Genomic DNA, 15,478 nt, shown 5'->3' on the forward strand with positions numbered 1-15,478 from the left:
AATGGTGAAAGTGGGCACCCTTGTCTTGTTCCTGACTTTAGAGGAAATGCTTTCAATTTTTCACCATTGAGGATAATGTTTGCTGTGGGTTTGTCATATATAGCTTTGATTATGTTGAGGTATGTTCCTTCTATTCCTGCTTTCTGGAGAGTTTTTATCATAAATGGATGTTGAATTTTGTCAAAGGCTTTCTCTGCATCTATTGAGATAATCCTATGGTTTTTATTTTTCAATTTGTTAATGTGGTGTATTACATTGATTGATTTGCGGATATTGAAGAATCCTTGCATCCCTGGGATAAAGCCCACTTGGTCATGGTGTATGATCTTTTTAATGTGTTGTTGGATTCTGTTTGCTAGAATTTTGTTAAGGATTTTTGCATCTATGTTCATCAGTGATATTGGCCTGTAGTTTTCTTTTTTTGTGGGATCTTTGTCAGGTTTTGGTATTAGGGTGATGGTGGCCTCATAGAATGAGTTTGGAAGTTTACCATCCTCTGCAATTTTCTGGAAGAGTTTGAGCAGGATAGGTGTTAGCTCTTCTCTAAATTTTTGGTAGAATTCAGCTGTGAAGCCGTCTGGACCTGGGCTTTTGCTTGCTGGAAGATTTTTTATTACAGTTTCAATTTCTGTGCTTGTGATGGGTCTGTTAAGATTTTCTATTTCTTCCTGATCGAGTTTTGGAAAGTTGTACTTTTCTAAGAATTTGTCCATTTCTTCCTCGTTGTCCATTTTATTGGCATATAATTGTTGATAGTAGTCTCTTATGATCCTTTGTATTTCTGTGTTGTCTGTTGTGATCTCTCCATTTTCATTTCTAATTTTATTGATTTGATTTTTCTCCCTTTGTTTCTTGATGAGTCTGGCTAATGGTTTGTCAATTTTATTTATCCTTTCAAAGAACCAGCTTTTGGTTTTGTTGATTTTTGCTATGGTCTCTTTTGTTTCTTTTGCATTTATTTCTGCTCTAATTTTTAAGATTTCTTTCCTTCTACTAACCCTGGGGTTCTTCATTTCTTCCTTTTCTAGTTGCTTTAGGTGTAGAGTTAGGTTATTTATTTGACTTTTTTCTTGTTTCTTGAGGTGTGCCTGTATTGCTATGAACTTTCCCCTTAGGACTGCTTTTACCGTGTCCCACAGGTTTTGGGTTGTTGTGTTTTCATTTTCATTCGTTTCTATGCAAATTTTGATTTCTTTTTTGATTTCTTCTGTGATTTGTTGGTTATTCAGCAGCGTGTTGTTCAGCCTCCATATGTTGGATTTTTTAATAGTTTTTCTCCTGTAATTGAGATCTAATCTTACTGCATTGTGGTCAGAAAAGATGCTTGGAATGATTTCTATTTTTTTGAATTTACCAAGGCTAGCTTTATGGCCCAGGATGTGATCTATCCTGGAGAAGGTTCCATGTGCACTTGAGAAGAAGGTGAAATTCATTGTTTTGGGATGAAATGTCCTATAGATATCAATTAGGTCTAACTGGTCTATTGTATCGTTTAAAGTTTGTGTTTCCTTGTTAATTTTCTGTTTAGTTGATCTATCCATAGGTGTGAGTGGGGTATTAAAGTCTCCCACTATTATTGTGTTATTGTTAATTTCTCCTTTCATACTTGTTAGCATTTGTCTTACATACTGCGGTGCTCCCGTGTTGGGTGCATATATATTTATAATTGTTATATCTTCTTCTTGGATTGATCCTTTGATCATTATGTAGTGACCATCTTTGTCTCTTTTCACAGTCTTTGTTTTAAAGTCTATTTTATCTGATATGAGTATTGCTACTCCTGCTTTCTTTTGGTCCCTATTTACATGGAAAATCTTTTTCCAGCCCTTCACTTTCAGTCTGTATGTGTCCCCTGTTTTGAGGTGGGTCTCTTGTAGACAACATATGCAGGGGTCTTGTTTTTGTATCCATTCAGCCAGTCTTTGTCTTTTGGTTGGGGCATTCAACCCATTTACGTTTAAGGTAATTACTGATAAGTATGACCCCGTTGCCATTTACTTTATTGTTTTGGGTTCGAATTTATACACCATTTTTGTGTTTCCTGTCTAGAGAATATCCTTTAGTATTTGTTGGAGAGCTGGTTTGGTGGTGCAGAATTCTCTCAGCTTTTGCTTGTCTGAAAAGCTTTTGATTTCTCCTTCATACTTGAATGAGATCCTTGCTGGGTACAATAATCTGGGCTGTAGGTTATTTTCTTTCATCATTTTAAGTATGTCTTGCCATTCCCTCCTGGCTTGAAGAGTTTCTATTGAAAGATCAGCTGTTATCCTTATGGGAATTCCCTTGTGTGTTATTTGTTGTTTTTCCCTTGCTGCTTTTAATATTTGTTCTTTGTGTTTGATCTTTGTTAATTTGATTACTATGTGTCTTGGGGTGTTTCGCCTTGGGTTTATCCTGTTTGGGACTCTCTGGGTTTCTTGGACTTGGGTGATTATTTCCTTCCCCATTTTAGGGAAGTTTTCAACTATTATCTCCTCAAGTATTTTCTCATGGTCTTTCTTTTTGTCTTCTTCTTCTGGGACCCCTATGATTCGAATGTTGTAGCGTTTAATATTGTCCTGGAGGTCTCTGAGATTGTCCTCATTTCTTTTAATTCGTTTTTCTTTTATCCTCTCTGATTCATTTATTTCTACCATTCTATCTTCTAATTCACTAATCCTATCTTCTGCCTCTGTTATTCTACTATTTGTTGCCTCCAGAGTGTTTTTAATTTCACTTATTGCATTATTCATTATATATTGACTCTTTTTTATTTCTTCTAAGTCCTTGTTAAACCTTTCTTGCATCTTCTCAATCCTTGCCTCCAGGCTATTTATCTGTGATTCCATTTTAATTTCAAGATTTTGGATCAATTTCACTATCATTATTCGGAATTCTTTATCAGGTAGATTCCCTATCTCTTCCTCTTTTGTTTGGTTTGGTGGGCATTTATCCTGTTCCTTTATCTGCTGGCTATTTCTCTGTCTCTTCATCTTGTTTAAATTGCTGAGTTTGGGGTGTCCTTTCTGTATTCTGGCAGCTTGTGGAGTTCTCTTTATTGTGGCGTTTCCTCGCTGTGTGTGGGTTTGTACAGGTGGCTTGTCAAGGTTTCCTGTTTAGGGAAGCTTGTGTTGATGTTCTGGTTGATGGAGCTGTATTTCTTCTCTCTGGAGTGTAATGAAATGTCCAGTAATGAGTTATGAGATGTCTATGGTTTTGGGGTGACTTTGGGCAGCCTGTATCTTGAAGCTCAGGGCTGTGTTCCTTTGTTGCTGGAGAATTTGCTTGTTATGTCTTTCCCTGGAACTTGTTGGCCCTTGTGTGGTGCTTGGTTTCAGTGTAGGTATGGAGGCGTTTGATGAGCTCCTGTCAATTAATGTTCCTTGGAGTCAGGAGTTCCCTGGAGTCAGGGATTGGACTTAAGCCTCCTACTTCCAGTTATCGGTCTTAATTTTACAGTAGTTTCAAAACTTCTCCTTCTATACAGCACCACTGATAAAACATCTACGTTAAAGATGAAAAGTTTCTCTACTGTGAGGGTCACTCAGAGAGGTTCACAGCGTTACATGGAGAAGAGAAGAGGGAGGAGGGAGTTAGAGGTGACCCAAATGAGATGAGGTGGAATCAATAGTGGAGAGAGTGGGCTAGCCAGTAGTCACTTCCTTATGTGCACTCCACAACTGGACCACTCAGAGATGTTCACGGAGTTATACAGGGAAGAGAAGAAGGAGGCAGGAGACAGAGGTGGCCAGAAGGATAAAAGGGGGAAATGAAAAGGCGGGAGACAGATCCAGCCAGTAATCAGTTCCTTAAGTGTTCTCCACCGTCTGGAACACACAGAAATTCACAGAGTTGGGTAGAGTAGAGAGGGGTTAGGGAGGAGATACAGGTGACCTGGTGGAGAAAATGGAGAGTCCAAAGGGAGAGAGAGCAGTCAAGCCAGTAATCTCGTACACTAGTGAAAAATGGGTCCTGAAGATTGGGTTCTTAAAGGTACAAAATTGGTAACAAATACATAAAAACAAAAATTAGAAATCTAGAGTAGAGTTTGGAATTTCAAAAATGCGATGTTAATGAAAAGGAGAAGGAAAAGAAAGAGAGAAAAAACGAACAAAGAAAAACAAACAAGGTCGTGAAAGTAATAAAGAAACTACAGGTACAAAATTGATAACTAATACCAAACAGCAAAAATTAAAAATCTAGAGTAGAGTTTGGAATTTCAAAAATACAACGTTAAAAAAAAAAAAAAAGAAGAAGAAGAAGAAAAATAAAGAGAGAAAACAAACAAACCAACAAAAACAATGTCGCAAAAATTATAAAGAAAATACAGGTACAAAATTGATATCAAATACCAAAAAGCATAAATTAAAAATCTTGAGTAGAGTTTGGAATTGCAGATATACGATGTTATATAAAAGAAGAAGAGAAAGAAACAGAGGAAAAAAAAAGTCACAGCAATTATGAAAAAAACTATAGGTACAAAATTGATAACATATATCAAAAGGCTAAAATTAAAAATCTAGAGTAGAGTTTGGAATTTCAAAAATGCAATGTTAAAGAAAAGAAGAAAAAGAAGAAAAAAAAAAAAAAAAACCCACGGTCAAAAAATTATAAAATATATATATGAAGTTTGCTGAAGAAGAAGAAAAAAAAAAATAGGGTCTTTTTTTTTTTTTTTTTTTTGCAAAGTAATAGTTATAAAAGTGAAAATTAAAGGACAATAGAGGACTTAAAAAAAATTTTTTTTTTAATTAAAAAAAAAAAGAAAGAAAGAAAGATTGATCGTAAAAATAGTAAAAATATATCTAGGTCTTTCTCTGGTTTTGTTGTGAGTATTGTGGGTTCAGTTCATTTTTGGCAGTTCCTTAGTCCGACTTATATTTCTCAAGATCTATAGGCCCCTTCCTATGTAATCCGTAGTAACCACAGGGTTTTAATCTATGGCCTGTAGCTTCCAAGGCGTTTCCCTCTGTTATAGCTTCTTCTGTTTGCTGGTCTCTTCAGTGTCTGGTTCCCGCCCTGACACAAAGGGGACGGTGGAGGACCCTATTTTTTTTTTTTTTTTTTTAAATTTAGGCTCACTTGTTCAGCCGCGCTGTGGGGAGGGAGGGAGGGATGCTGCAAACAGATAACACTGGCGTGCGCTCGCAGTGCCTCAGCCACACTGGGTCTGCCCCCGCTCACGGTGTGTGTAGCCTCCCTGCCCACACTGCTTGGGCTCTAGGTTGTTCCGCCGGGAACAATCAGAGGCCGGCCCTGGACTGAGCTCCCAGGTCCAAGCCGCTCAGGTTCAGGCACTCGGGTAGTCCTCAGAGGCGCAGACTCGGTTGGGCCTGCGTTTTGTGTTATTCCCAGGTCGAGCAGCTCAGGTGATGAGGTGTTTGGCGGGCGCCAATGCTGCGACTTATCGCCTCCCCGCCACTCGGTTATCTGGGTGTAAAACCGGCGCACCTTCTCAGGCAGATATTGACCGTCCAGACCCCCAAGAAGTTTTAGTTAGCAAAGAAGCCTGCTTACAGTTTTATAGATAGTGTCTCTCTGGGGCTGCGATTGCCCCCTTCCGGCTCTGGCTGCCTGTCACCGGAGGGGGAAGGTCTGCAGCCGGCTATCTCTGTTCAGTCCTTTGTTCTGTGCGCGGGCCTGGCGGTGTCTTAGGTTAGGGCTGGCTTTTCGCGTGGTAGATATCCCACAGTCTGGTTTGCTAGCCCAAATTATTTCGCTCAGATAGCGCTCAGGACATTCGGCCCGATTCTTACTCTAAGGGACACAGCCCGTGCCGCACTTCCCTGCCCAGCCCCAGCTTGCTAATGCCGTGTGCAGGCGTCTGCGCTGCTTCTCCGCTGGGGGAGTTCCCGTAGGGCTCACAATCCGCGATTTTTAATTGTTTATTTTTTTTTTTTTCCCCCTCCCTTTTATGTTGCCCTCTGTGCTTCCAAAGCTCGGCACAGATTCGGCAGTGAGAGGGTTTCCTGGTGTTTGGAAACTTCTCTCTTTTTAAGACTCCCTTCCCGGGACAGAACTCCGTCCCTCCCTCTTTTGTCTCTTTTTTTGTCTTTTATATTTTTTCCTACCTCCTTTCGAAGAGTTGGGCTGCTTTTCTGGGTGCCTGATGTCCTCTGCCGGCATTCAGAAGTTGTTTTGTGGAATTTACTCGACGTTTAAATGCTCTTTTGATGAATTTGTGGGGGAGAAAGTGTTCTCCCCGTCCTACTCCTCCGCCATCTTGGCTCCTCCTCCTCTTGTATTCTTAAAGAGGTTTTTAAGTTAAAAGGAGGGGACTGGGGTTGGCTCTAATGCAATAGGACTGGTGTCTTTGTAAGAAAGTAAGACATACCAGGGGTGTGGGTGCTCACAGACAGTGCTCTGTGAGGGCACAGAAGGCCAACTAGAAGCCAAAAAGAGAGGCCTCAGGAGAAAACAAACCTGCAACACCCTCATCTAGGACTTTGAAACTCCAGACCTGTGAAAAAATTAATTTTCTGTTCTTTAAGCTACCCATGTACTGGGAACACATCCATTTACTCACAACTGTAGTGCTGAGAAGGGGTATGCTATGTAACAAAAACCTGAATGTGTGGAAATGACTTTGGAACTGGGTAATCGGCAGAGGCTGAAAGAATGAGATGTATGTTAGAAAAAGCCTAGATTGCCTTGAAGAGACCATAGGCAGGAATATGAATGTGCAAAGTGATTCTCATCAGGTTTCTGACAGAAATCAGGAACATATCATCGGAAACTGGAGAAGACATTATCCTTGCTTTAAAGCAGCAGAGAACTCGGCTGAATTGTATCCCATTGTTTTGTGGAAGGCAGAACTTGTGAATGAGGACATCAGATATTAAGATGAAGAGAATTCTAAGCAAAGGATTCAAGGTGCAGCTGGTTTCTCCTTGCTGCTTACAGTAAAAAGTGAAAGGAGGGAGATAAAATGAAGGAGGAATTGTTAAGAAAAAGAACCAGAACTTGAATTAAGAGAAAAGTATTACCATATGTAAAATAGACAGCAGTGGGAATTTGCTGTGTGACACGGGGGCTCTGTGACAGCCTAGAAGAAAGGGATGGGGTGGGAGGTGGGAGAGAGGTTCAAGAGGGAGGGGACATGTGTAAACCTATGGCTAATTCATGTCGATGTATGGCAAAGGCCAACACAATTTTGTAAATCAATTATCCTCCAATTAAAAAGAAAAAGACAAGAAAAAGAATGAAAGAACCAGAACATTCTCAGCCTGACTGTATTGCAAAAACTTTAGAAAATTCTAGAGAGAGCATGAATGGTGTGGCTAGACAATCACTCCATGAAGAGACTGTGAGTGTGGGTCATGATTCTAAACAGTGGTCTCAGCAGAAGCCAGGAGCAGAGAGAGGTTAGACCAGCATAAACACCACCAGCTTGGACCACAGAGGGTAAAGAGGGGACAGAATGAAGGCAGGCTTCTGGACATCTTGGATTCTAGAGAACAGGATATTAAGGCTATCCAGCTGCAAACAAGTAGTATCCTTCCAAAAAAAGGGGGTGGGGTGGGGAGAAGTAACCCCACAGGTGATTCAGAAATCAGCAGGGCTGCCCCTGCCACCACAGGTCTGGGAGTGGGCAAAGCCATCTCCTCCTAGGTTTCAGAGCTTGGGGCCACCTCACTGTTTCCAAGAGGTCAGACTGCTGCCCAGAACAAGGGGCAATGATGCCACCCTAATGGGTCCAGAAGGTGGGTGTGTCACCCCAGTGGACACAGAGGACAGAGCACTGCACCAAAGAAGGTTATTCTCAAGCCTTAAAATCTTATGACATTTGCCTTGCCAGGTTTTGGACTTACTTGAACTCGTGACCTCTTTATCCTCTCTGCTTCCTTTGGGAATGGGAATGCTTATCCTATGTAGATGCTATTGTTGGAAGCAGATGACTGCCGGGGACCAGCCCCGGCTGATCCAGGGTATTCGAAGCGGGGACGGCGTCGGCGACCTATTTATATTTATTTATTCATCAAAGATTCAAAGAGTAATAGAATGAGGATAGCTCAGTGAGGAAATTCAGTGGAGAAAAGCGGCTGAAATAAGGATAGCTCAGTAGGAAAATTCAGTGGAGAAAAGAAGCTGAGTGGCTTGGTTTACGCGGAAAATCAATATAACCCGTGACACCAGGTTAGCTCTGACCACGGAGGCCGCAGGCGCCCTCTCGAATAGCGGAAGGTGCCCCACCTTAGACACCCTCTCGAGTGGGTCTTAGAAGCCCAGGCAAATAAATGGTCGCAGAGGACATCCGCGCTCCAGATGGACGCTCAGCCGGAAGTTAAAGGGAAGAATGACATGGGGAGACCGAGTTTCAGTGAACAAGGCCCGCACTTTATTTTCCAAAGTAGTTTTTATACCTTAAGGTATGCATAGAGGATAATGGGGGAAGGGGTAGAGTCATGCAGCAAGCCAGGCTTTTTTCCTGTAAACTTATCATATGCAAAAGTTCAGGTGATAGACATCATCTTCTGGCCCGGAGGCCTGTTAACATTTTAAGAAACTTATCTTTCTCTAAAGGTGATTATTCCAAAGTCAGGCGCCAGCCTTCCAAAAAGCATTGAACAAAGCTGCATTTTACATTTCTATACACCCATTATATCAATCAATACACTGCCAAGGACACAGTAGGAGTATGGAGACTTAGCAGCAAACATTGGCCCAACAAGTGAAAAACCCTTCACCAATACATTTTCTAATCAATCTTTTAACTACTCAAAGGAATCTGTGTTTAGGCAGTTTAGAACATCTCCTGCCTCTCACAGTTGGGAGGCTCTGAACAATCACATGTGGCCAGAAAAACCTATTCAGGCAGGCTAGAGGATTTCCAAAGGAGTTTGTAGGTTAAACACTGTCACATCCAAGAATTATTAACTGGAGCTGTAAGCTAACTCTTTTTTCAGAGAGAGGTAGTGGGAGACAGCCCCCCGTAAAGTCAGAGGTGTAGGTGAAAGCACAAAGTAGAAAGTAGGCAGACTCTGGTTTTGGGGGTAGATGCTCGAGAATTTCCAGGGGGACTCCTGAGGCTCGATCCCGCCTTTGCGTATGCCAAGCCTCCTTCCTCATGACCTTTGTCATGGGCGGAGTTCCTCACGCTGGCTCCCAGCAGTGATAGAATTCCAGTTGAGCTATTACAGATCCTCACTCAATATGCAATATGCACTCAATATGCAATATGCCGGCTCCCAGCATCTCCCCCTTTTTTATTTCTTAAAACAGCCAGATGCAGCTCAGTCGCGAGCTTCTGAATGTTCTGCCGAAGAATCCTGACAATACAAGGAAGAATGAATATGAGAAGCAAAATTAAAGCACCAGCAGCGATGTATCCAAGGATATTAGACAGAATGTTTTTTCTTGAAATGAAAGTTAGAGAAGGTGTGAAAAAAGTCATTAGCTGCGGTAAAATCCAGTCAAGAGTGTTTCAGGGTCTGTATTTGATTATGAAGTTTCACTAAGTCCAGGCCAAATGTCAGAGCTGTTCCAAACACCTGAGATATGATTTTTGATTTTTTCCCATTTATAGTCTGTCCCGTTGACCTTTAAAGATGTCACGCATATCCACCGGTAATCAGCGTGGCAAGACAAAGCCATTTTCACTTTTAAAGCCTGTAAATCAGTCCCAATATGCATTATTGCCTCTTTTAAGGCGTCTACTCTCATCTCTAATTTTTTATCTATAGCTTCCTGTGTTGTTAGAGTTAGTGAAACATTTTTAGACATGGTATCAACATATTGGGCAGTATGCACTTGTTGAGTCAATGATATTGCTGTCACAGTAACAGAAGTAATTGCAGTTATTAAAGCTGATATTCCTAAAATAAGTAAGCCCACAAACCGTCGCAATCGCATTAAATCCTGAAGTTGTTGTAATACAGCAAGACTATAGTTATATCAATAAGTGGTTACATTATAAGATAAGGTGGACGTTGTAACACTACAAAGGAGCAAACATTATATTGAGGGTTTAAACAAGATGAGAGCATACATTGTTCACAGGTCACTACATTGGGTCCACCAGTTTAAAGTCACATGTACATTAAGTTTTTTAGAATCATTGGTAAAGAGAAAAACATAAGAAGAGGGTAGACAAGCCAAATCAGAATAAGTAGAATTATTTTCTGGTTGGAGTTCGCGCTGCAGCAGCCCCGTCGGTCCCGCCGGGATCTCGATGTTTATCTTGCCTCTCCTTCTGGCGGGCTCCTCTTTTGTGATCGAAGCAATGGGTGAACTGGATGTCTGGGGGTCTGCAACATGGTGAATCAGCCTGTCTAAATTGGAGAATCTGCATCCTGTGGAAAAATATAAGCACATCCTCGACCGATAGTTAATAATGGGTCAGGACCCTTCCATTGTCCTGAGAGGGCCTTCCATTTGACTAATGGTTTTGCATTTAATAAATTTTTAAAGGTTTGTGTAGAGGGGGAGGGGGCTCGCCAGGGCGCCCGGCCGCAGCGTCCTGTAAGCCCTCTCCTTTGTCGGGAGGTAGAGCACAGTCTCCCTCCTTTTTTTTTTTTTTGTCAATGGCAGAAAATATGATCTGCGCAGAAGGTGGAGACCCACTACCATCCACCGCTATAGCTTCTCCCATAGGCTATCCCACAGCCTCATGAGGAGGGTCCAGAACATTTTTAATCATATTTATAGGATTGTTTTTTACCTTCACCCAAGTATCTAAATTAACAGTAGCCTCTTTATCAGTTTGAAGATTACTTGTATAAAGAGTTGCCATTCTTAGTTTCAGTGTTACCCATGTCAGAAAATTAAGTATAATAGAAGATAAAGCTTTTAGCTTTTAAAAGAACAGGCTTTTCTTTGGCCTTTTAACTTCAGAAACTGTTTTTTCTCTCTAACTCTTCAACACTTTCAACACTTCCCACTCCTACTCGCCCTGTCTATCCTACAGGGGGGTCCGCGGCACCCTGAGTGGGGTCCTATCCGTCCCTAAAATTCAACACTGGGGGAAAGGGTTGGGGACCTACCTTCGAATGTCCCTGTTCGGGCGCCACCTGCCGGGGTCCAGCCCCGGCTGATCCAGGGTATTCGAAGCGGGGACGGCGTCGGCGACCTATTTATATTTATTTATTCATCAAAGATTCAAAGAGTAATAGAATGAGGATAGCTCAGTGAAGAAATTCAGTGGAGAAAAGCGGCTGAAATAAGGATAGCTCAGTAGGAAAATTCAGTGGAGAAAAGAAGCTGAGTGGCTTGGTTTACGCGGAAAATCAATATAACCCGTGACACCAGGTTAGCTCTGACCACGGAGGCCGCAGGCGCCCTCTCGAATAGCGGAAGGTGCCCCACCTTAGACACCCTCTCGAGTGGGTCTTAGAAGCCCAGGCAAATAAATGGTCGCAGAGGACATCCGCGCTCCAGATGGACGCTCAGCCGGAAGTTAAAGGGAAGAATGACATGGGGAGACCGAGTTTCAGTGAACAAGGCCCACACTTTATTTTCCAAAGTAGTTTTTATACCTTAAGGTATGCATAGAGGATAATGGGGGAAGGGGTAGAGTCATGCAACAAGCCAGGCTTTTTTCCTGTAAACTTATCATATACAAAAGTTCAGGTGATAGACATCATCTTCTGGCCCGGAGGCCTGTTAACATTTTAAGAAACTTATCTTTCTCTAAAGGTGATTATTCCAAAGTCAGGCGCCAGCCTTCCAAAAAACATTGAACAAAGCTACATTTTACATTTCTATACACCCATTATATCAATCAATACACTGCCAAGGACACAGTAGGAGTATGGAGACTTAGCAGCAAACATTGGCCCAACAAGTGAAAAACCCTTCACCAATACATTTTCTAATCAATCTTTTAACTACTCAAAGGAATCTGTGTTTAGGCAGTTTAGAACATCTCCTGCCTCTCACAGTTGGGAGGCTCTGAACAATCACATGTGGCCAGAAAAACCTATTCAGGCAGGCTAGAAGATTTCCAAAGGAGTTTGTAGGTTAAACACTGTCACATCCAAGAATTATTAACTGGAGCTGTAAGCTAACTCTTTTTTCAGAGAGAGGTAGTGGGAGACAGCCCCCCGTAAAGTCAGAGGTGTAGGTGAAAGCACAAAGTAAAAAGTAGGCAGACTCTGGTTTTGGGGGTAGATGCTCGAAAATTTCCAGGGGGACTCCTGAGGCTCGATCCCGCCTTTGCGTATGCCAAGCCTCCTTCCTCATGACCTTTGTCATGGGCGGAGTTCCTCACGCTGGCTCCCAGCAGTGATAAAATTCCAGTTGAGCTATTACAGATCCTCACTCAATATGCAATATGCACTCAATATGCAATATGCCGGCTCCCAGCAGATGACTTCTTCGGTTTCACAGATCCACAGATGGAGAGGATTTCTGTCTCCAGATAAAGCATTCCTTGAGTTTCACCCACCTTTGATTTAGGTGGTATTTAAATGAGATATAGACTTGAAGTTGATGTAGGAATGGGTTAAGAATTTGGGGATTGGGTGAATGTCTTTTGCACATGATAAGACTATGAATTTTAAAGGCAGGATGTTATTGGCTTAACTGTGTTACCCCAGAATTCATATGGCTTCCCTGGTGCCTCAGTGGTAGTGAATCCACCTGCCAAAGCAGGAGACACAAGAGACGCGGGTTTGATCCCTGGGTCGGGAAAATCCCCTGGAAAATGAAATGGCAAACCACGCCAGTATTCTTGCCTGGAAAATTCCATGGGCAGAGAAGCCTGGTGGACCACAGCACATGGGGTTGCAAAAGGGTCAGACACAACTGAGCAACTGAACAACAACAAAAATTCAAACATTGAGGTCTCAACCCCTAGTATAGCAGAATTTAACCATATTTGGAGAAAGAGTCCTTAAATAGGTGATTAAGTAAAAGCTGAGGCCAATAGTAGGGGTCCCTAATCCAAAAGGCCTGGTTTCCTTGTAGGAAGAGAAAGAGAACACAGGAGTGCAGGTGCAAGGAAAAAGGTCATCATGACATAATGAGAAGAAGGTCATCTGAAGCTAAGAAGAGAGATCTCGAAACTAAACCTAACACTTTAATCTTAAACTTCTAGCCCCAAGAACTATGAGAACATAGATTTCTGTAGTTGAAGCCACTCACTCAGTAGTATTTTCTTATGTCAGTCCTACCAAATTATTACAAACCTTTTCTTGGGTTGCAATGTTATGCATAGATTAATAATTCTGCTATAATCATTCACAAAGTCCATAAACCACATCTTGACAAATCATCAACATGAAAATAATGATGAGCTTGAATTATTCTCTGTGTTGAACTATTACAGGAAAAAGTCAATGTCTAGTATTATCATATATCATTATACATCCCATTCCATGGGAATTAATTCTCTCTACTGATTTACAATTTTAAAGATCTACACTAGCATAGCATGTATTATGTTTATTAATTCTCAATATTGGTATGGTAAGATTTTTATTTCTAATTAAGAAACTGTGGCTCATGACTTACATATCCCTTTTCATCTACCAAAGCTCAAGATTCTTGCCTTGAAATGTTTTCCAGATAGAAGCTTATGCTTCTACTAATAAGCATTTTAATCTAGACCTTTCCTTTCCCATATCAGGATTTCTACTGTTACCAATATAATCACCCTACCTCTGTTTCACACAGATCTAATTTATTATTTTTACTAATGCCAAATGAATCTACTTTTCATTAAGCCACCCTCTTGTTCAAAAGTGAACTGTACTTTTTACACATATCAAATATCACTCTATATGAATCTTAAGACTCTCATATAATCCAGTTCCTACCTTCTATTCTTCCACACAATCACTGATTTAAACATATTGTGCACACTTTTTATTATCACTCACCTTTAAGTCTTTTAAACAGACTTTCTCATCATTCTTTGGCTAAACCGTGTTCACTGTTTTGTCTTCATATCATTGCTTACTCTGTTCTCCCATTCTATTCTGAATGAAGACTCTGATGAATATTGTTAAGACTATTTCAAGTCTTAAAAATTATCCAACTCACTCAAACCCAGATTAGTCTTAGTCTTCTCAGCACAGTAAACTCCTTGAAGGTATCACACAATGGCGTTTCATCCCCCTGGTAAATCCCCCTCTTGTGCATCCCCTCACTGATAGTGCAGAGCATGGGGTTGGTTTCATGGAGGAAACACAGCGGAAGCCTGCTCACCAATGTATTCACTATCCTCATAAGCCTTCCAAGGTATCGTATTTTTTTATAGTTTTCAAATTCATTAACTGATTTGTCTCATCTACACACAATGATTAATATATGCTCTTTGCCTGGTGTTGGGCTTTAAAAGGATCATGAAGACTAGATATTGGGCATGTTGCAATTTTAGTTGCTCAGTTGTGTCTGACTGCTTGTGACCCCATGAACTATAACCCACCAGGCTCTTCTGTCCATGGAATTCTCCAGGCAAAAATACTGGAGTGGGTTGCCATTTCCTTCTCAAGGAGATCTTCCCAATCCAGGAATCAAACCTGGGTCTCCCACATTGCAGGCAGATTCTTTACCATCTGAGCCACCTGAGAAGCCACCATAGAAGCATGAAAAAATGCAAATATTGCTCAAAAGAGTCTGATAATCTGTGAGAAGAAGCAGATGTACACAGAAAGATTCTGTATCAGGGGTGAATCCACAGAAGCAAGGATGGTAAAATGATGGACTCTGCTTCCTAGATGAGATACAGAAAGGGAAAAGTTAGGGGGACCCTTGAGCTCAGCCTTGAAGAATAAGCAGGAGTTCATTTGGCTCATAAGGAGAAGAGTACCAACAGAGTGGAAAACTAATTTCTTTACAGGAACCCACATGCGTATTTGATTGATGCTGGTGTGAGTTCATTACTCATTTATTTCCTTAACAGAGAAAAATAATTTAAAGTATCTTATAAAACCATGACAATAAAATTAAGTTTAAAAAAATTGGAGGAAGAGAGGAGGACAAGGGACAAATCAAATTTGGAAAAGAGATAAAAGCTGGCATGACAAATAGGAGGGAAATGCAGCTGTTACATTTCACTATAAAATTTAGCCTTAAGTTTCCTGAGAGGCAGAAGGATGAGAGAAATATAAAAAGTTGCTCAAGCCTTATACGGTAACAATGAATACAAACTTATTCCTTATCTTAGTCTCAAAGAAATTGTTCCTCACTGGAAAGTATAGGGAGAGATCTGGGAGATATAATAGACAGTATTTCTACATATATTTTTAATAACTGACACAAAAGAGAACACAAATAAATATTTTATTTTTTATATATCTTACTTAAATTTTTATGTACACAGAAAATGCACTGAATCTTTATTGAAGGAGAGCATCCAAGTCCCACATTAGATAGAAAACAAGATAAGAATATAAGACTTTCCTTTGAGACTAGGCTTTTTAGTCAGTAAAGTTGTCTCCAGCTAGATCTTTAACAAGGATTCTCCTTACAATTCTTCTCGAACACTTGCTGCTGCTGCTGCTGCCGCCAAGTTGCTTCAGTCGTGGCTGACTCTGTGCAACCCCATAGACAGAAA

Source organism: Bubalus bubalis, chromosome 13 (assembly GCF_019923935.1).
Source record: "Bubalus bubalis isolate 160015118507 breed Murrah chromosome 13, NDDB_SH_1, whole genome shotgun sequence".
NCBI lineage: Eukaryota > Metazoa > Chordata > Mammalia > Artiodactyla > Bovidae > Bubalus > Bubalus bubalis.